Here is a 20,702-nt window from a genome sequence, read left to right as displayed (position 1 = left end):
CAAAATGTAACACTTCGCATTTTTCTGTGTTAAATTCCATCTGCCACATGTCTGCCCATTCCACCAGCCTGTCTCTGTCCTCTTGAAGTCTGTCACTATCTTCCTCACTGTTCACTATACTTCCAAGTTTTGTGTCATCTGCAAATTTTGAAATTGTGCCCTGTACACCCATGTCCAAGTCATTAATATATATCAAGAAAAGCAGTGGTCCTAGAACCGACCCCTGGAGAACACCACTGTATAACTTCCTCCAGTCCGAAAAACAACCGTTCACCACTACTCTGTTTCCTGTCACTTAGCCAATTTCGTATCCATGCTGCCTGTTCCTTTTATTCCATGGGCTTCAACTTTGCTGGCAAGCCTATTATGTGGCACTTTGTCAAACGCCTTTTGGAAGTCCATGTTCACTACATCAACTGCATTGCCCTCATCAATTGTTTCTGTTACCTCATCAAACAACTCAATCAAGTTAGCTAAACACGATTTGCCTTTGACAAATCCGTGCTGGCTTTCCTTAATTAATCCACACTTGTCCAAGAGACTGTTAATTTTGTCCTGGATTATAATTTCTAAAAGCTTCCCCACCATCGAGATTAAACTGACTGGCCTGTAGTTGCTGGGTTTATCCTTACACCCTTTTTTGAACAAGGGTGTAACATTTGCAATTCTCCAGTCCTCTGGCACCACCCCCGTATCCAAGGAGGATTGGAAGATTATGGCCAGTACCTTTGCAATTTTCACCCTTACCTTCAGCATCCTGGGATGCATCCCATCTGGTCCTGGTGACTTAGCTACTTTAAGTACAGCCAACCTTCATAGTACCTGCTCTTTATCAATTTTTCTCCCATCAGTATCTCAACTAGCTCCTCTCACTGTGACTTTGGCAGCTTCTTCTTGGTAAAAACAGATGCAAAGTACTCATTTAGTACCTCAGCCATGTCATCTGCCTCCATGCATAGGTCTCCTTTTGGTCCCTAATCTCCCCCACCACTCCTCTTACTATCCATTTATTATTTATACGCTATAGAAGACTTTAGGATTGCCTTTTATGTTAGCTGCCAGTCCATACTCATACTCTCTCTTTGCCCCTCTTATTTCCTTTATCACTTCCCCTTTGAACGTTCTATATTCAGCCTGGTTCTCACTTGTATTCTCAACCTGACATCTGTCATACTCTCCCTTTTTCTGCTTCATCTTACTCCCTATCTCTTTCATCATCCAAGGAGCTTTGGCTTTGGTTGTCCTACCTTTTCCCCTCGTGTGAATGTACCTTGACTGTACCCGAACCATCTCCTCTTTAAAGGCAGCCCTCTGTCCCTGCACACTCTTTAAAACTGTGCCATTAAGTGTATATTGCCTCTCCCTGTTCCTTCTGCCAAAATGCATCACCTCACACTTCTCTGTATTAAATTCCATCTGCCGATTGTCTGCCCATTCTGCTAGTCTTTCTATGTCCTGTTGCAGTCGATTGGTATCATCCTCACTGTTTGGCACACCCCCAAGTTTGGTGTCATTGGGAAATTTAGAAATTCTACTCTGTATTCCAATATCCAGGTCATTTATTTTTATATATATAGATATATATCAAAAAAGCAGTGGCCCCAGCACTGACCCTTGGGGAACACCACTGTCCACCATCCTCCAGTCTGAAAAACAGCCATTTACCACAACTCGCTGTTTTCTGCCCTTAAGCCAATTCCTTATCCAAGCTGCCACTGACCCACCTATTCTATGAGCCTCAATTTTGTTAACCAGCCTTCTATGTGGTACTTTGTCAAACGCCTTCCTAAAATCCATGTAGACAACATCCATTGCATTCCCTTCATCAATCCTCCCTGTAACTTCATCAAAAAGTTCAATTAGATTAGTCAAACACGATCTGCCTTTTACAAATCCGTGTTGGCTCTCCTTAATGAGCTTAAAGCTCTCCAAGTGCCCGTTATATCCAGGAATATTTAGTACCCAATCCTGCCATTTTTTGAGCCAGATCTCCGTTATTGCCACGACATCATATTTCCATGTGGCTATCTGCGCCTGCAACTCACCAACCTTATTTACCATGCTTCGTGCGTCTACACACATGCACTGTAAACCTATCTTAGACCTTCTTGTATTCTCTCTTAGTCTGATTCCATCTATTACCTTACTCTGTCTTACTATAATGCTATCTGTCTCTCCTAATCCTTTGTTTCTATTTTCTAATGCTACATCCTGGTGCCCATCCCCCTGCAAAATTAATTTAAACCCTCCCCAACAGCACTAACTTCTGGACCCTCCAGCCAGGGGGAAAAACCTCTCAATCCCCCCTCAGAATCTTATGTTTCAATGAGATCACCTCTCATTCTTCTAAATTCCCGAGAGTATAGGCCCAATCTACTCAATCTCTCCTCATAGGACAAGCCTCACATCCCAGGGATCAATCTAGTGAACCTTCGTTGCACCGCCTCTAAGGCATGTATGTCCTTCCTCAGATAAGGAGACAAAAGCTCCAGGTGTGGTCTCACCAAGGCCCTGTACAATTGTAGCAAGACTTCCTCACTCTTGTATTCCAACCCCTTGCAATAAAGGCCAACGTGCCATTTGCCTTCCTAATTACTTGCTGTACCTTCATGCTATCTTTGTGTGTTTCCTGTACGAGGACACCTAAATCTCTCTGAACTCCAACATTTAATAGTTTCTCACCATATAAAATATATTCTGTTTTTCTACAGTTCTGACCAAAGTGAATAACCTCACATTTCCCCACATTATACTGCATCTGCCTCCTTATTGCCCACTCACTTAACCTGTCTATATGCCTTTGCAGACTCTGTGTCCTCCTCACAGTTTACTGTCCCACCTAGCTTTGTATCATCAGCAAACTTGGATACATTGCACTCGGTCCCTTCATCAAAGTAATTGATATAGATTGTAAATAGCTGAGGCCCAAGCACTGATCCTTGCAGCACCTCACTAGTTACAGCCTGCCAAACAGAAAATGACCCATTTATCCCCACTCCCTGATTTCTGCCCGTTAACCAATCCTCTATCCATGCTAACATATTACCCCCAACCCCACGAGCCCATATCTTGCGTAGCAACCTTTTATGTGGCACCTTATCGAATGCATTTTGGAAGCCCAAATATACTACATCCACTGGTTCCCCTTTATCTACCCTGCTAGTTACATCCTCAAAAAACTCTAATGAATTTGTTAAACACAATTTACCTTCTAAAACCATGTTGACTCTGCCTAATCATGTTATTATTTTCTCAGTGTCCTGTTACCACTTCCTTAACAGTGGATTCCAGCATTTTCCTGACGACTGATGTCAGGCTAACTGGCCTGTAGTTCCCTGTTTTCTCTCTCATAAGAACATAAGATAAGAACATAAGAAATAGGAGCAGGAGTAGGCCAATCGGCCCCTCGAGCCTGCTCCACCATTCAATAAGATCATGGCTGATCTGATCCTAACCTCAAATCTTCTATCACTGTGCATCCACCCGAACCCATGTGATCTCCCGGGAGAGGCGAAACACCAGATAAAGACCCAATGGCCAATTTGGGAGAAAAAAATCTGGGAAATTCCTCTCCGACCCATCTACGCGATCGAAATTCTTCCAGGAGATCACTCTGTCCCTATATTTTCTACAGTACTTACCTTCTGTAAAGGCGATCTCAACCCCAGCCAGGAACAGGAATATAACCATCTCCTGAAATCTAACACAGAATTAGAAAACAGTAGGAGCAGAACCAGGCTACACGGCCCCTGGGCCCACTCCACTACCCACAGGGCCATGACCATTCCGAACCTAGACTCATGTCCAATTTCCTGCCCGCTCCCCGTAACCCTTAATTCCCTTTACTTCTAGGAAACTATCTATTTCTGTTTTAAATTTATTTAATGATGTAGCTTCCACAGCTTTCTGGGGCAGCAAATTCCACAAACCTACCACCCTCTGAGTGAAGAAGTTTCTCCTCATCTCAGTTTTGAATGAGCAGCCCCTTATTTTAAGATTATGCCCCCTAGTTCTAGTTTCACCCATCATTGGGAACATCCTCACCGCATCCACCCGATCAAGCCCCTTCACAATCTTATATGTTTCAATAAGATCGCCTCTCATTCTTCTGAACTCCAATGAGCAGAGTCCCAATCTACTCAACCTCTCCTCATATGACGACCCCCTCATCCCCGGGATTAACCGAGTGAACCTTCTTTGTACTGACTCGAGAGCAAGTATGTCTTTTCTTAAGTATGGACACCAAAACTGTATGCAGTATTCCAGGTGCGGTCTCACCAATACTTTGTACAACTGCAGCAATACCTCCCTGTTTTTATATTCCATCCCCCTAGCAATAAAAGCCAACATTCCATTGGCCTTCTTGATCACTTGCTGCACCTGCATACTAACTTTTTGAGTTTCGTGCACCAGGACCCCCAGATCCCTTTGTACTACAGTACTTTCCAGTTTCTTGCCATTAAGATAATAACTTGCTCTATGATTTTTCCTGCCAAAGTGCATAACCTCACACTTTCCAGTATTGTATTCCATCTGCCAAATCTCTGCCCACTTACTTAGCCTGTCTATGTCCCTTTGCAGGTTTTTTATGTCCTCCTCACTCACTACTTTCCGTCCCATCTTTGTATCATCTGCAAACTTTGATATGTTACACTCGGTCCCCTCCTCCAAATCGTTAATATAGATTGTAAAGAGTTGGGGACCCAGCACTGACCCCTGCGGAACACCACTAGTTACTGGTTGCCAATCTGAGAACGAACCATTTATCCCAACTCTCTGCTTTCTGTTAGAGAGCCAATCCTCCACCCACGCCAGAATATTACCCCCAATCCCGTGATTTTTTATCTTGAGCAATAATCTTTTGTGTGGCACCTTGTCAAATGCCTTTTGGAAGTCTAAATACACTACGTCCACTGGTTCCCCTTTATCCACCCTGTATGTTACTTCCTCAAAAAACTCCAGCAAATTTGTCAAACATGACTTCCCCTTCATGAAACCATGCTGAGTTTGTCCTATTAAATTATGTTTATCCAAATGTCCCGCTACTGTCTCCTTAATAATGGACTGTAACATTTTACCAACCACAGATGTTAGGCTAACAGGTCTATAGTTTCCAGCCTTCTGCCTACTACCCTTTTTAAATAAGGGTGTTACATTAGCAGTTTTCCAATCTGCCGGGACCTTTGCTGAGTCCAGTGAGTTTTGGAAAATTATTACCAATGCATCCACAATCCCTACCGCTACTTCCCTCAAGACCCTAGGATGCAAGCCATCCGGTCCAGGGGATTTATCTGCCTTGAGTCCCATTATTTTACCAAGTACCACTTCCTTAGTGATTTTAATCGTATTTAGTTCCTCCCCCCCCCTAGAGCCCCCTGTTTGTCCAGTGTTGGGATATTCTTAGTGTCCTCTACTGTAAAGACTGATACAAAATAATTGTTCAGTGTTTTTGCCATCTCCATGTTTCGCACCATTAATTTCCCGGTCTCATCCTCTAAGGGACCAACATTTACTTTAGCCACCCTTTTTCTTTTTATATAACTATAGAAACTTTTACTGTCTGTTTTTATATTTTTTGCTAATTGACTTTCATAATCTATCTTCCCTTTCTTAATCAATCTTTTAGTTATTTTTTGCTCTCTTTTAAAGACTTCCCAATCTTCCATCCTCCCACTAGATTTGGCTACCTTATATGCCCTTGTTTTTAGTTGGATACTATCCTTAATTACTTAGCCACGGATGGCTATCTTTTCTTTTACACCCTTTTTTCCTCAGTGGAATATATATTATTTGGAAGTTGTAAAATAACTCCTTAAATGTACACCACTGATCATGCACCGTCTTACCCTTTAATCTATTTTCCCAGTCCACTCTAATCAATTCCGCTCTCATACCTTCATAGTCTCCTTTATTCAAGCTCAGCACGCTTGTTTGAGATCCAACCTTCTCACCCTCTAATTGAATATGGAACTCAACCATGTTATGGTCACTCATTCCAAGGGGATCCTTTACTAGGACATTTTTAATTCATCCTGTCTCATTACACAGGACCAAATCTAAGGTTGCTTGCCCACTGGTCGGTTCAGTTACATACTGCTCAAGAAACCCATCCCTAATACACTCAATGAACTCATCCTCAAGGCAGCCCTGCCCAATTTGATTTGTCCAGTTAATATAATTAAAATCCCCCATAATTATAGCTGTTCCCTTATTACAAGCCTCAACTATTTCCTGATTAATACGCCGTCCAACAGAGTTGCAACTGTTCGGAGGCCTATAGACTACACCCACTAGTGTTTTTTTCCCCTTATTATTCCTTATCTCCACCCAAACTGTTTCACTATCCTGCTCCTTTGACCCAATATCATTTCTCTGTATTATAGTGATTCCTTCCTTTATTAACATAGCCACCCCACCTCCTCTCCCTTCCTGCCTGTCCTTCCTGATGGCTAAATAACCTGGCATGTTTAATTCCCAGTCATGGTCACCCTGCAGCCATGTTTCTGTAATGGCCACAAGATCATACCCATATGTCGTTATTTGTGCCATTAACTCATTCATTTTGTTACGAATGCTACGTGCATTCAGATAAAGAACTTTCAAATATGTTTTGTAACACTTAGTTCCTGTTTTTTCCCTTTTTAGTACTTTACTTTTTGCTCCATACCTTCTGTCCCTTCCTGACACATTCTGTTTTTTAATTGCCCCACTGCTACCTAAGTCTGTGACCTTCTCTGTTGTCATTTCTATTATTTGCTCTCAAGAACCTCCCCCCCACTAATTAGTTTAAAGCCCTCTCTACAGCCCTAGTTATATGATTCGCCAGGACTCTAGTCCCAGCACTGGCCAAGTGGAGTCCGTCCCAACGGAACAGCTCCCTCCTGTCCCAGTATTGGTGCCAGTGTCCCAAGAAGCAAAACCCATTTCTCCCACACCAGTCTTTGAGCCACGCATTTAACTCTTTAATTTTATTTATCCTAGCCATACTCGCTCGTGGCTCAGGTAATAACCCAGAGATTATTACCCTTGAGGTTCTGTTTTTTAATTTGACCCCTAGCTGCTCATACTCCTTTAACAGAACCGTCTTCCTTGTCCTATCTACGTCGTTTGTACCAACATGGACCACGACAACTGGATCCTCCCCCTCCCACTCCAAGTTTCTTTCCAGCCCAGAAGAGATGTCCTTAACCCTCGCACCGGGCAGGCAACACAGCCTTCGGGACTCCCGCTCTTGACTGCAGAGAACCCTATCTATCCCCCTAATGATACTATCCCCTACCACTACAACATTTCTTTTTACTCCCTCCACTTGAATGGCCCCCTGTACCACGGTGCTGTGGCCAGGTTGCTCATCCTCCCTGCAGTCCCCGCTCCCGCCCTCACAGGGAGTAAGAACCTCAATCCTGCTGGACAAGAACAAGGGCTGCGTCTCCTTCAACACTACATCCTAGATCCCTGTACCTTCCTCACTCGTAGTCACACCGTCCTGTCCCTAACCACGGACTACATCTGCAGTAATTAACTTCATAGGTGTGACCATCTCCTGAAACATAGAGTCCAGGAACTTCTCCCCCTCCCTGATGTGTCGCAGTGTCTGAAGCTCGGTCTCAAGCTCCATAACATGGAACTTGAGTTCCTCTAGCAGCAAACACTTGTCGCAGATGTAATCACCATGAGCCTCAATGGGGACCACTGGCTCCCACATCTCGCAACAGTAACACATCACCTGCTCCATTCTATATAATTAATTAAATTTCTTATTATTAGTTATGAAGACCCTGCCTGGATATAGATGATAATGTCACACCACTATTCAAAGGACTTACCAACTTAAAGGCATAAAAGAGAAGAGAAGGAAGAAAACCAACCAACCAGCTGATCACCAACCTCCTCCTTGAATACTGTCTGTGGGGCCTGTTTGGTTGACTCGTCTCGCTGCTCCGCCTCCGCAGTGTTGTCCAAGCCTGGGAGTGGGGAACAAAACAGAGCAAAAAACACACCCTCACCTCCCACTTGTCCGAACTCTCCCACTTAGCAAAACTCCAGCACCACTCAATGCACAAGGCACTCCGTGCACTGCACTAGCCCCTCCCCTTTTAGACCCGGATTCTACTTCCGGTTTAAACTGCCCAAGAGTTTAAAAAACCCTTTCTTGAATGGCGGTGTTACATTTGCTATCTTCCAATCTGCTGGGACTGTTCTAGAATCTGGGAAATTTTGGAAGATCACAACCAATGCATCCACTATCTCTGCAGCCACCTCTTAGAACCCTCAGATGTAGGCCGTCAGGTCATTGGGATTTGTCGGATTTTAGTCCCATTAGTTTCTCAAGTACTTTTTCTCTACTGATATTAATTACTTTAAGTTCCTCACTCTCATTAGCCCCTTGGTTCCCCACTATTTTGGGTCTGCTTTTTGTGTGTTCTACTATGAAAACAGATATACAATATTTGTTTAAAATCTCTGCCATTTTCTTGTTCCCCAATATAATTTCTCTTGTCTGAGCCTCTAAGGGACCAATGTTTACTTTTGCTTCTCTCTTTTTACTTGTAGAAGGACTTACAGTCTGTTTTCATATTTCTTGCTAGTTTACTCTCATTCTATTTTCACATACTTGAAGAGGACTAATTTGTAATGATATGGGAAAAAGCTGGAGTGTGGGACTACACGGGATAGGAGCAGGAGTAGGCCATACGGCCCCTTGATCCTGCTCCACCATTCAATAAGATCATGGCTGATCTTTGACCTCAACTCCACTTTCCCACCCGCTCCGCATATCCCTTGATTCCCTTAATATCCAACAATCTATTGATCTCAGCCATGAATATACTCAATGACTGAGCATCCACGGCCTTCTGGGGTAGAGAATTTTAAAGATTCACAACCCTCTCATCTCAGTCCTAAATGACCTACCCTTATCCTGAGACTATGCTCCCTAGTTCTAGACTCTCCAGCCCGGGGAAGCAGCCTCTCAGCATCTACCCTGTCAAGCCCTCTCAGAATCTTATATGTTTCACTGAGATCACCTCTCATTCTTCTAAACTCCAGAGAATATAGGACCAATCTACTCAATCTCTCATCATAGGACAGCCCTCTCATCCCAGGAATCAATCTAGTCAACCTTTGTTGCACCCTCTCTAAGGCCTGTATATCCTTCCATAGGTACAGAGACCAAAACTGTCCACAGAACTCCAGGTGTGGTCTCACCAAAGCCCCGTACAATTGTAGTAAGACTTCCTTACTCTTGTACACCAACCCCCTTGCAATAAAGGCCAACATGCCATATGCCTTCCTAATTGCTTGTTGTACCTGCATGCTAACTCTCTGTGATTTGTGTTCGAGGAAACCCAAATCCCTCTGAACAACATTTAATAATTTCTCACCATTTAAAAAATATTCTGTTTTTCTATCCTTCCTACCAAAGTGAATAACCTCACATTTCTCCACATTATATTCCATCTTCTTGCCCACTCACTTATCCTGTCTATATCCCTTTGCAGACTCTGTGTCCTCCTCACAGGTTACTGTCCCACCTGGCTTTGTATCGTCAGCAAACGTGGAGACATTAAAAGGCCGACAGAAGCACAGCGGCTGAATGGTCTTTTTCTGTGCGGTAAGATTCTATAATTCTTAGGTTTAGTCTGACTTCCTTGTTTGTGTACTCAATGCCTCTGTGTATAAAGCCAAGTATCCCATAAGCTTTCTTAACAGCCTTATCAACTTGCCTTGCCACCTTCACAGATTTGTGAATATTCCCCCTCAGTGTCGAACCATTTCGATTGTCCTGCCCCTCGATGATCTTCCCCCCACAGTGCATCTCTTCAAAATGATCCACATTAAACTGCACCTGCCATGTGTCCGCCCATTTCACCAACCACTCGAAGTCCTCCTGAAGTCTGCTGCTATCCTGCTCACACTATGTTGCCAAGTTTTGTATCATCCGCAAATGTTGAATTGTCCTCCTGATACCCGTCCAGGTTATTTCTATATAACAGGAAAGGCAATGGTCCTAATACCCACCCCTGGGGGACCCCACTGCCCACTTCCCTCCAGTCAGACAAACAATTCTTCATTAGTTAGAAAGCAAGACTTCCTTACACTTGTCCTCCAACCCCCTGCAATAAAGGCCATTGGTGGAGTTTAATGGGCTGCTTGTGTCAATGGGCCACAGGAGGAGATTGTTTAACAGAAGGGGAGCGATTCTGGTCACCATATAAAAGGATATAGAGAGGCACTGGAGAGGGTGCAGAGAAGATCTACAAGGATGACACCAGAAATACGAGGGTACACCTGTCAGGAAAGGATGGACAGGCTGGGTCTCTTTTGAAAAAAGGTCTAATTTCATGAAAGGTCTTTAAGTTCATGAACGGTTTTGCTACAGTAGATACAGAGAGAATGTTTCCACTTGTGGGGAAGAGCATAACTAGAGGCCATCAATATAAGATAGTCGCCAAGAAATCCAATCGGGAATTCAGGAGAAACTTCTTTACCCAGAGAGTGGTGAGAATGTGGAACTCGCTACCACAGGGAGTGGTTGAAGCGAATAGTATCGATGCATTTAAGGGGAGGCTAGACAAGCATATGAGGGAGAAGGGAATAGAGGGTTATGCTGATAGAGTTATATAGGGAAAGACGGGAGGAGGCTCGAGTGGAGCATAAATGCCAGCATGGACTGGTTGGGCCGAATGGCCTGTCTGTGCCGTATACCCTGTGTAATCCTGTGTAGTCACAGCAAACAGAGAGTTTAACAGACTGCCCATGGTCCACTGTAACCCCCACCTTCTCTCTCTCACTATTCACGGACACTGCTGCAGTAATTGCTCCTCTGACCTTTCCTCTCTTGTCCCTCCTACACCCCTAATACACGGCCCGACACAATCTCCCTCCCCCTACATCCTCACTGTGCTGGAATCCACACCAGTCTCCCCATCTGCTCCTTGTTCTCTCCCTGGATCATAAAACTACTGAACTCAGTCTTCCCTCCTGAAGTCTACAGGCTCTAAAATTGAAGGTTGGTGTCACTCAGTCCCGACTCCTCCCCTTCTCTCCTCTTTTCCCCCTTGGTGGTGTTTCGCATTCTGGGCCTTGGGCCTTGCCCGGGGATTCTCAGTATGAACAGGTGGGATGTGTTTGGAGACAGGGTGTCCCCGCTCTCCTCCTCTTTACCCCTTGGTTGTGTTCCACACTCTGGGCCTTGGGCCTTGCCCGGGGATTCTCAGTATGAACAGGTGGGGTGTGTTTGGAGACAGGGTGTCCCCACTCTCCTCTTTCCCCCTTGGTTGTGTTCCACACTCTGGGCCTTGGGCCGTGCCCGAGGATTCTCAGTATGAACAGGTGGGATGTGTTTGGAGATAGGGTGTCCCCGCTCTCCTCCTCTTTCCCCCTTGGTTGTGTTCCACACTCTGGGCCTTGGGCCGTGCCCGGGGATTCACAGTATGAACAGGTGTGATGTGTTTGGAGACAGGGTGTCCCCGCTCTCCTCCTTTAAAGGGACAAGTAGACGACCAGCTGGGCTGAATGGCCCTGCTTTATGACATCACTGCAGTGCCTAGCAACCAACCTCCCTAAGCCCTGCTCATTATGGGCTGGCAGTGTTTGTTGGGACAGTGTAGAGGGAGCTTTACTCTGTATCTAACCCATACTGTACCTGCCCTTTTGTACTCTACACCCCTATTTATAAAATCTATGATCCAATGTGCTTTTTAAACACTTTATCAGCTTGTCCCTCCCACTTTTAAAGGTTTGTGTATCTGAACCGCTTGTTGGTTTTAGTGATATTAACAGAACATGGCTAAAGTACATTAACATAAATTGCTGATATAATGTGTAATATGGGAGAGAGAAGTTTAGTCTGAGTTAGAAACTCACATGTGCTTCACTGCAAACAGGTCACCATGGCAACACTGATAAGACATTCCATTCCACAAATTCCACTGGGGGAAACTCTAATCAGACCAGGGGAAAGAACCGGGTTTGTCTGTTAATAACCACAATATAAGCTTAAACCAGAGTGAGTAATAGAATAGATCAGATTATAAGGTGTGATGTTTATACCTATAACTGAAACTGTAAAATAACATCATTAACAACAGGCAGGGTAGTTTGGGGATAAAGAGAACATTACTGAAGAAAAGTAACTGCTGGGAACCAGGGAAAGTGTCCTTGTAAATCACAGATTAGAGAAGTTCCAGCTGTCTTTCCCTCGCTTCCTGCTGAAACCCAGCAGAGAAGACAAAAAAGAGTCAGGTGCCAGAGATGGATCACTACAGGGTATAAAAGTGAGGGGATCCTGATGTAAGGGGGCAGTCGGGACTGGAGACACCGGAGACCAAGCTCGGGGCGCCTGAGGTTCCATCCAGCGGGCTGACCTCGTGTAAGTTACTGTGGACACGCGGGACTTGCAAGTTTACTCTGATTGATGGATCAATGTAAGGTACGGGAGAGGACGGAGAATCTGCTCATCTTATATTTCTAATAAGGTATTAATGTTGTTGACATGAGACTCTAGAACCTGCTAATTAATAAGACAAGGCATCAGCTAGAATCTTACACCACTTTACTGTTCTGCTCCTCTACTCCTTTTAAATGTTTCCCATTTAATGTAGATTTTATCTTTTTCCAACTCACAAAATGCAGGACATTTCAGCGGACATCTACCGGCCCCATTTACTAACCTGTGTATTCACACTGAAGTCACTTACAGTCCTCTTCACAGTTGGCCAGGGTCCCTATTTTGGTCTCATCTGGAGATTTTGATCTTGTGCCCCACATACCCAAGCCCAGATCATTTCTCTATTTTGAGAAGAGCAGCGGTCCCAACACTGACCCTGGGGGACACCACTGTGTACACCCCTCCAGTCTGAAGAACATCCATTAACCACTACTCTCTGTTTTCTGCCCTTTATCCAACTTCCTATCCACGCTGCCCCACTCCCTTTAATACCATCAGCCTTAATTTGATCAACAAGCCTCCTGTCCGTCACCTGATCAAACACCTTTTAACAATCCATTTACACAACATTGACTGCATTTCCTTTCTCGCTACACTGTGTTATTTCCTGAAATAATCCCTGCTGTCTGTCCTGAGTGAATCCATTTCACTGCCAAATGTTGCAATGTTTGCTCCACCCCACAAGGTTCCATCTGTTCAAAGCCACAACAGAAAGGTTCAGTTTTCTCCTGGAGTTTGAGAGAAAGCAGCTTGGACAATGAGGCAGAGTTTCAGCCAATGAGGGAGATCCGGGTTCAGCCCAGCCCATTGGGTGCCGCAAGCCCCGCTCCTCACGCATTCCGATTGGTTGGAGGACCAGTCGCCTGTTCGGTCCTCCAGCCCCGCCCCACTCTTCCTATTGGTCCGGAGCTCCCGTCAATCACCCAAGCAGCGTGAATTGAGCATGCGCGGGAGAGGCTCATTGTTGGGCAGTGGCGGAGACTGAGTGACCCGACAGGAGAAACAACAAGTGGCCTTAACACAACAGAGGGAGCAACTCAGCCGGTTAGCATCAGGGTGGATCTCGGTCCCTGGCCTGTGTAGGGCTTTCTTGTTGCATCAGTTTGAGCTGGAGTGGAGAGGGGGAAGAAGCTGCTGGGTTTAACCCCCAGTACTTCTGAGCCCAGTGGGACCCAACAATTTCCAACGTGGAATTGTGAAGGGAGGTGGATTCTAGGTGAGATTAAGTTGCTAAACAGACACTGTCCGCACAATGTAAAAGATTATCGTTTTAGGAACAAGTATTTCTGTAGAGGCTTTCAATCCATTTTATATATACAGATTTTTTTAATTCATTCGGGTGCCGCTAGCAAGGCCAGCATATATTGCCAGTCCGCAGCTTCCCATTGAGAAGGTGATGCTGGGCCTCCTTCTTGAACCTCTGCAGTCCATGTGGTGAAGGTATTCTCAGAATGCTGTTAGGTGAGGAGTTCCAGGATTTTCACCCAGTGGTGATGTAGGAACGGCAATATATGCCCAAGTCAGGATAGTGTGTGACTTGGAGGGGAACTGGGAGGTGATGGTGTTCCCATGCACCTGCTGCCCTTGTCCTTCTAGGTGGTGGGAGGTCATGCGTTTGGGACGTGCTGTCAAAGTTTTAGTCGAGTTACAGATGTATAAAGTCACTCTCCTTCACCCCTCCCCCTCCCACCTTGCTCGCTCTCCTCCCAAAGAGGCCAGAGTCTTGTGTCGGTCCAGACCGGGTGGCGGGTTCCCTTCTCTGAAGGACATTAGTGAACCAGTTTGGTTTTTACGACAATCGGCAGCTTTCATGGTCACTTTTCGAGTGCCGGGCCCACAAATTCCCAGATTCATTCAGCTCAATTTCACAACCTGCCTTTGTGTTTTTGTGGGTTCTCTCTCACCCTTTTTCCTGTTTTAAATTCATTTTGCAGGGCATTAGAAGGGGAGGATTTACAGATGGGAAGCTCAAACCAAACATCACTTCAAGTCGCTCGATTCATCAGGACCTTTGAACGTGGAAGCAGAAAGCCCCGTTCAGAGCGGGGAGAAACCGTACATGTGTTGTGTGTGTGGACGAGCCTTCAGCCTCTAGCCTGTCGAGTCACAAGCACAATCACATGCGGGAGAGTACAGTCACCTGCTCTGAGTGTGGGAAGGGATTCACGTGTCCATCCGACCTTCTGAGACGCCAGCGAGTTAACACTGGGGAGAGACCATTCACCTGCTCAGAGTGTGGGAAGAGATTCACGTTTTCATCCGGCCTACTGAAACACCAGTGAGTTCACACTGGGGAGAGGGCGTTCACTTGCTCCGTGTGTGGGAAGGGATTCACATGTTCATCCAGCCTGCTGACACATCAGCGAGTTCACACTGGGGAGAGGAGGCCGTTCACCTGCTCTGAACGTGGGAAGGGATTCCCTCGTTCATTCAACCTGCTGCAGCACTGGCGAGTTCACACCGACGAGAGACCTTTTTAAATGCCCGACTGCGGGAAGTTCTATAAAAGTTCCGGGGACCTGATGCGCCATCAACATGTTCACACTGACGAGAGACTGTTCAGGTGCTCGCACTGTGGGACTGGATTCAGGCAATCATCTCGCCTCACTGTACACCAGTGAGTTCACACCAGGGAGAGGCCATTCACCTGCTCTGAGTGTGGGAAGAAATTCACTCTGTCATCTAGCCTGCTGACACACCAGCGAGTTCACACCGGGGAGAGTCCATTCACCTGCTCCGTGTGTGGGAAGGGATTCACGTGTTCATCCAGCCTGCTGACACACCAGCGAGTTCACACTGGGGAGAGTCCATTCACCTGCTCTGAGTGTGGGAAGGGATTCCCTTGTTCATTCAACCTGCTGCAGCACTGGCGAATTCACACTATGTGGCACTTTATCAAACGCCTTTTGGAAATCCATGTACACTACATCAACCCTCTCTGTTACCTCATCAAAAAACTTGATCGAGTTGGTTAAACACGATTTGCCTTTAACAAATCTGTGCTGGCTTTCCTTAATTAATCCACAGCTATCCAAGTGACTTTTCATTTTGTCCCTGATTACTGTTTCTAAAAGCTTCCCCACTACCGAGGTTAAACTGACTGGCCAGTAGTTGCTGGGTTTATCCTTACACCCTTTTTTGAACAAGGATGTAACATTTGCAATTCTCCAGTCCTCTGGCACCACCCCCGTATCCAAGGAGGATTGGAATATTATGGCCAGTACTTCCCTCAATTCCCTCAGCATTCTAGGATGCATCCCATCCACTCCTGGTGATTTATCTACTTTAAGTACAGTCAGTCTTTCTAATACCTCCTCTTTATCAATATTTATCCTATCAAGTATCTCCACTACCTCCTGCTTTACTATGTCTATGGCAGCATCCTCTTCCTTGGTAATGACAGATGCAAAGTACTCGTTTAGTACCTCAGCCATACCCTCTGCCTCCAATCATAGGTCTCCTTTATGGTCCCTAATCGGCCCTACCCCTCCTCTTAATACCCGTTTACTATTTATATTCCTATAGTAGACTTTTGGATGACCTTTTATGTTGGCTGCCATTCTATTCTCATTCCCTCTTTGCCCCTCTTATTTTCTTTTTCACTTCTCCTCTGACCTTTCTATATTTAGCCTGATTCTCAGATGTATTTGCAACCTGACATCTGTCATACGTGATCTTTTTCTGCTTCATCATATTCTCTCTTTTGTCATCCAGGGAGCCCTGATTTTAGTTGCCCTGCCTTTCCCCCTAGTGGGAATGTAGCTCAACTGTACCTGAACTACTTCCTCTTTAAAGGCAGCCCATTGTTCCATTACAGTTTTGCCTGCTAATCTTTGATTCCAGTTTACCCGGGCCAGATCCGTTCTCATCCCACTGAAATTGGCCTTCCCCCAGTTAAACATTTTTACTCTAGATTGCTCCCTGTCCTTTTCCATAGCTAATCTAAACCTTATGATACTATGATCACTGTTCCCTAAATGTTCACCTACTGACACTTGCTCCACTTGACAAACCTCATTCCCCAGAACCAGATCCAGCAATGCCTCCTCCCTCGTTGGGCCGGAAACATACTGATCAAGAAAGTTCTCCTGAACACACACCAGAAATTCTTCCCCTTCTGTGCCCTTTACTCTATTACGATCCCAGTCTATATTAGGACAGTTGAAGTCCCCCATTATCACTACTCTATAGTTCTTGCACCTCTCCGTAATTTCTCTGCAAATTTGCTCCTCTATCTTTCCCACTATTTGGTGGTTTATAGAATACACCTAGTAGTGTAATGGCACCTCTATTATTTCTTAACTCTAGCCATATAGATTCTGTCCTTGACCCCTCCAGGACATCCTCCCTCTCCAGCACTGTAACATTCTCCTTGACCAATACTGCCACACCACCCCCTATCTTTCCTGAAAACTTTATAACCAGGAATATTTAATACCCAATCCTGCCCTTTTTTGAGCCAGGTTTCAGTTATTGCCACAACATCATATTCCCATGTGGCTATTTGTGCCTGCAGCTCACTTACCTTGTTTACTACACTTCGTGCGTTCACATAAACCCATCTTAAACCATCCTGTATTCTCTCTTAGTTTGACCCCACCTAATACCTTACTATTTCTTACTTTAGTGCTCTCTGCCTCTCCCAATCCTTTGAGCACTTTATTTCCCCTTTCTAATGTTACATCCTGGTGCCCATCCCCCTGCCAGCTTAGTTTAAACCCTCCCCAACAGCACTAGCAAACCTCCCCGCGAGGATATTTGTACAGGCTCTGTTGAGGTGCGACCCATCCGGCCTGTACAGGTCCCACCTCCCCCAGAACCGGCCCCAATTCCCCAGGAATCTGAAGCCCTCCCTCCTGAACCATCTCTCCAGCCACACATTCATCATCTCCATCCTCCTATTTCTATACTCACTCGTGCGTGGCACCGGGAGTAATCCAGAGATGACTACCTTTTGAGGTCCTGCTTTTTAATCTCTTTCCGAGCTCCCTAAAATCTGTCTGCAGGACCTCATCCCTCTTTCTACCTACGTTGTTGGTACCGATATGGACAACGACCTCTGGCTGTTCACACTCCCCCCTCAGAGTGTCCTGCAGCCACTCAGTGACATCTTTAACCCTGGCACCAGGGAGGCAACATACCATCCTGGAGTCAGGTCTGTAGCTGCAGAAACGCCTGTCTCCTCCCCTAACAATTGAATCCCTTACCACTATTGCTTTCCCTGTCTTCCTCCTCCACCCCTGTGCAGCTGAGCCACCCCGTGGTGCCATGGATTTGGCCCTGGCTGTACTCCCCAGAGGAACTATCACCCTCACCAGTACTCAGCACAGAATACTGGTTGGAGAGCGAGATGGGCTCCGGGGACTCCTGCACTACCTGCCTGGTCCTCCTTCTGTCTGGCAGTCGCCCATTCCCTCTCTGCCTGCACACTCATTAGCTGGGGGGTGACCACCTCCTGAAACATGCTATCCACGTAGCTCTCAGCCTCGTGGATGCACCGCAGTGACGCCAGTTGCTGTTCAAGCTCTGAAACCCGGAGCTCGAGCTCCTCCAGCTGACGACACCTCCTGCACACATGGTTGTCCAGGACACGGGAAGCATCCTGGAGTTCCCACAATTTCTTTTTATTCATTCATGGGATGTGGGCATCGTTGGCAAGGCCAGCATTAATTGCCCATCCCTAGTTGCCCTTGAGAAGGTGGTGGTGAGCCGCCTTCTTGAACCACTGCAGTCCATGTGGTGAGGGTACTCCCACAGTGCTGTTAGGAACGGAGTTCCAAGATTTTGACCCAGCGACGATGAAGGAACGGCGATATATGTCCAAGTCAGGATGGTGTGTGACTGGGAGGGGAACTTGGAGGTGCTGGTGTTCCCATGCACCTACTGCCATTGTCCTTCTAGTTGGAAGAGGTCGCGGGTTTGGGAGGTGCTGCTGAAGAAGCCTTGGCGAGTTGCTGCAGTGCATCTTGTAGATGGTACACACTGCAGCCACGGTACGCCGGTGGTGGAGGGAGTGAATGTTTAAGGTGGTGGATGGGGTGCCAATCAAGTGGGCTGCTTTGTCCTGGATGGTGTCGAGCTTCTTGAGTGTTGTTGGAGCTGCACTCATCCAGGCAAGTGGAGAGTATTCCATCACACTCCTGACTTGTGCCTTGTAGATGGTGGAAAGGCACAGGATGTGCATCCGCTGGACCGAGTGGCCCTACTGTGCCTTTATTTATTCGACTATTAACTAACTTCTTTTTCTTAAGTATCTTAACAGAAATAAGCAAAGACTTAAAAAAACAATACCTCCCCAATCTGCTCCTTCCCTTGTGCTGAGGTCACTTACCTTTCTCCCTGAAACTGGTGCTCCCTCCAGACTCTTGGCCGCTCCTCTCGCTGTCCCACAGCTCTGCTCTCGCGCCTAGTAACTTGGGTTCTGTGGCTCCACTCCTCCTTTTCACTCAGACTTCTCCACCACCTTCTCCCTCTCCACCAATTCCTGCGTCCACTCTGCTTGTGAATCACTCCGTTTGCGAATCTCCCGGCTCTGTCTCCAAGCTCTGTGCTCAAGCTCAGTATTTGAAACAATGATCTCGATGCAGGAAATAGTGCACAATATGTTAGTTCCAGGAGATTAAATCAAGGACACCATCACAATCAGCAAAGGCAATGACAAAGATCAGAACATTCCAAAGGCTGTCACATGCAGTACCTGTGGAGGAGTTGTACTAACCGCATCCAAGAAGTGTTAAACCATGCACACAATAGTTGATTTCAAATCTGAAGCAAGAGAGTTCTTTCAAGGGTTGGTTGAAAGGAATTTCAGAGGAGTATAAAGTTCAGTCTATGACACCCACAAGCCATGTAGTCAAACGGAACCAGCTTGGGATTAGATGTGGTAGAAGGTGAACTAGGTGAGAAGTGATATAATCAAGAGTAAGAAAAGCCCAAAAATGGAACAGTCGGTAACAGAACATCAATAAGTCTCCTCTGGTCATGGAGAAATCAAATATTCAATACACTGTGTTTGAAACAAAGCTGCTTTATTCAATATTGATACAGAATATTAATCTCCAGTCCAAGTGTAGGGGTTATTAAGATCAGCAAAAACACACTCTGACTGTGTACTGGAGGTGGAAGTAGTACCATATATAGGAGCAGACTAAGAAAGACTACGAAAAATTCAAAAATGGGTTTAGAATGCATGTACGTAAACGCTCAAAGTGTGGTGAATAAGGTTGGTGAGCTACAAGCACAATTAGCCGTGCGGCAATATGATGTTGTGGCAATAACGGAAATGTGGCTTAAAAATAGTCAGGACTGGGCACTTAATATTCAAGGGTACAAGGTTTTCAGAAAGGATAGGGGAGGAAAAAAGGGAGGTGGGGTGTGATGAAGGAAGACATTGTAGTGTTGGAAAGGGAGGATGTTCTTGAGGGGACAAGGACAGAATCCATTTGGTTAGAGTTGAGGAGCAAAAAGGGTATGATCGTGCTATTGGGGGTATTCTACAGGCCTCCAAATAGTGAGAGGGAGGTAGAGGAGCAAATCTGCAGGGAAATCGCAGAGATATGCAAGAGCTATAGAGTGGTGATATTGGGGGACTTTAATTACCCATATATCGATTGGGATAATGCTAGGGTAAAGGGAAAGGAGGGGGAGGAATTTCTGAAATGTGTTCAGGAGAAATTCCTTCACCAATATGTTGTTGGTCCAACTAGGAAGGAGGCATTGCTGGATCTGGTGCTGGGGAATGAGGTGGGCCAGGTCGACCGAGTGTGGGAGAACACTTGGGTACGAGTGATCATCGTACCATAAGATTTAGATTAGCAATGGAGAGGAGCAAGGAACGAGCTAGAGTGGAACTTCTAAACTGGAATAGGGCTAACTTCAGTGGGATGCGAAAAGATCTAGCCAGGGTAAAATGGAACCAAAGACTGACAGGAAAAACTGTATCAGAACAATGGGTGATCTTTAAGGAGGAGATGTTCCAAGTACAGGCTAGGTACATTCCAACAAGAGGGAAGGGTAAGGGAACCAAAGCAAGGGCTTCTTGGATGATGAGGGAAATAGAGAAGATGATGAAACAAAAAAAGAGGGTGTATGATGAATGTCGGGTGAATTCTTCAAGGGAGAACCAGACCAAATACAATAAGTTGAGAGGGGAAGTGAAGCTGAAAATAAAATTGGCAAAAACAGAATATGAGAGTAGAATGGCGGTTAACATAAAAGGGAACCCCAAAATCTTCTACCGGCATGTAAACAG

General features: G+C 45.7%; 1 pseudogene across 1 annotated transcript; it reads left to right on the top strand.

Annotated features, from left to right (window-relative positions):
- The first annotated feature begins 4,810 nt into the window (after positions 1-4,810).
- LOC147119870 (uncharacterized) lies at positions 4,811-15,447 on the top strand (annotated as a pseudogene). Its single transcript, XR_015078092.1, has 2 exons — positions 4,811-9,613; positions 14,386-15,447. The product of XR_015078092.1 is annotated as an uncharacterized LOC147119870 (transcript).
- Positions 15,448-20,702: the final 5,255 nt, after the last annotated feature.

This window comes from Somniosus microcephalus, chromosome 4, assembly GCF_052327205.1.
Source record: "Somniosus microcephalus isolate GS21.2 chromosome 4, FLI_Smic_1.0, whole genome shotgun sequence".
Classification (NCBI taxonomy): Eukaryota; Metazoa; Chordata; class Chondrichthyes; order Squaliformes; family Somniosidae; genus Somniosus; species Somniosus microcephalus.
This window is presented reverse-complemented; position numbering and strand designations above follow the sequence as displayed.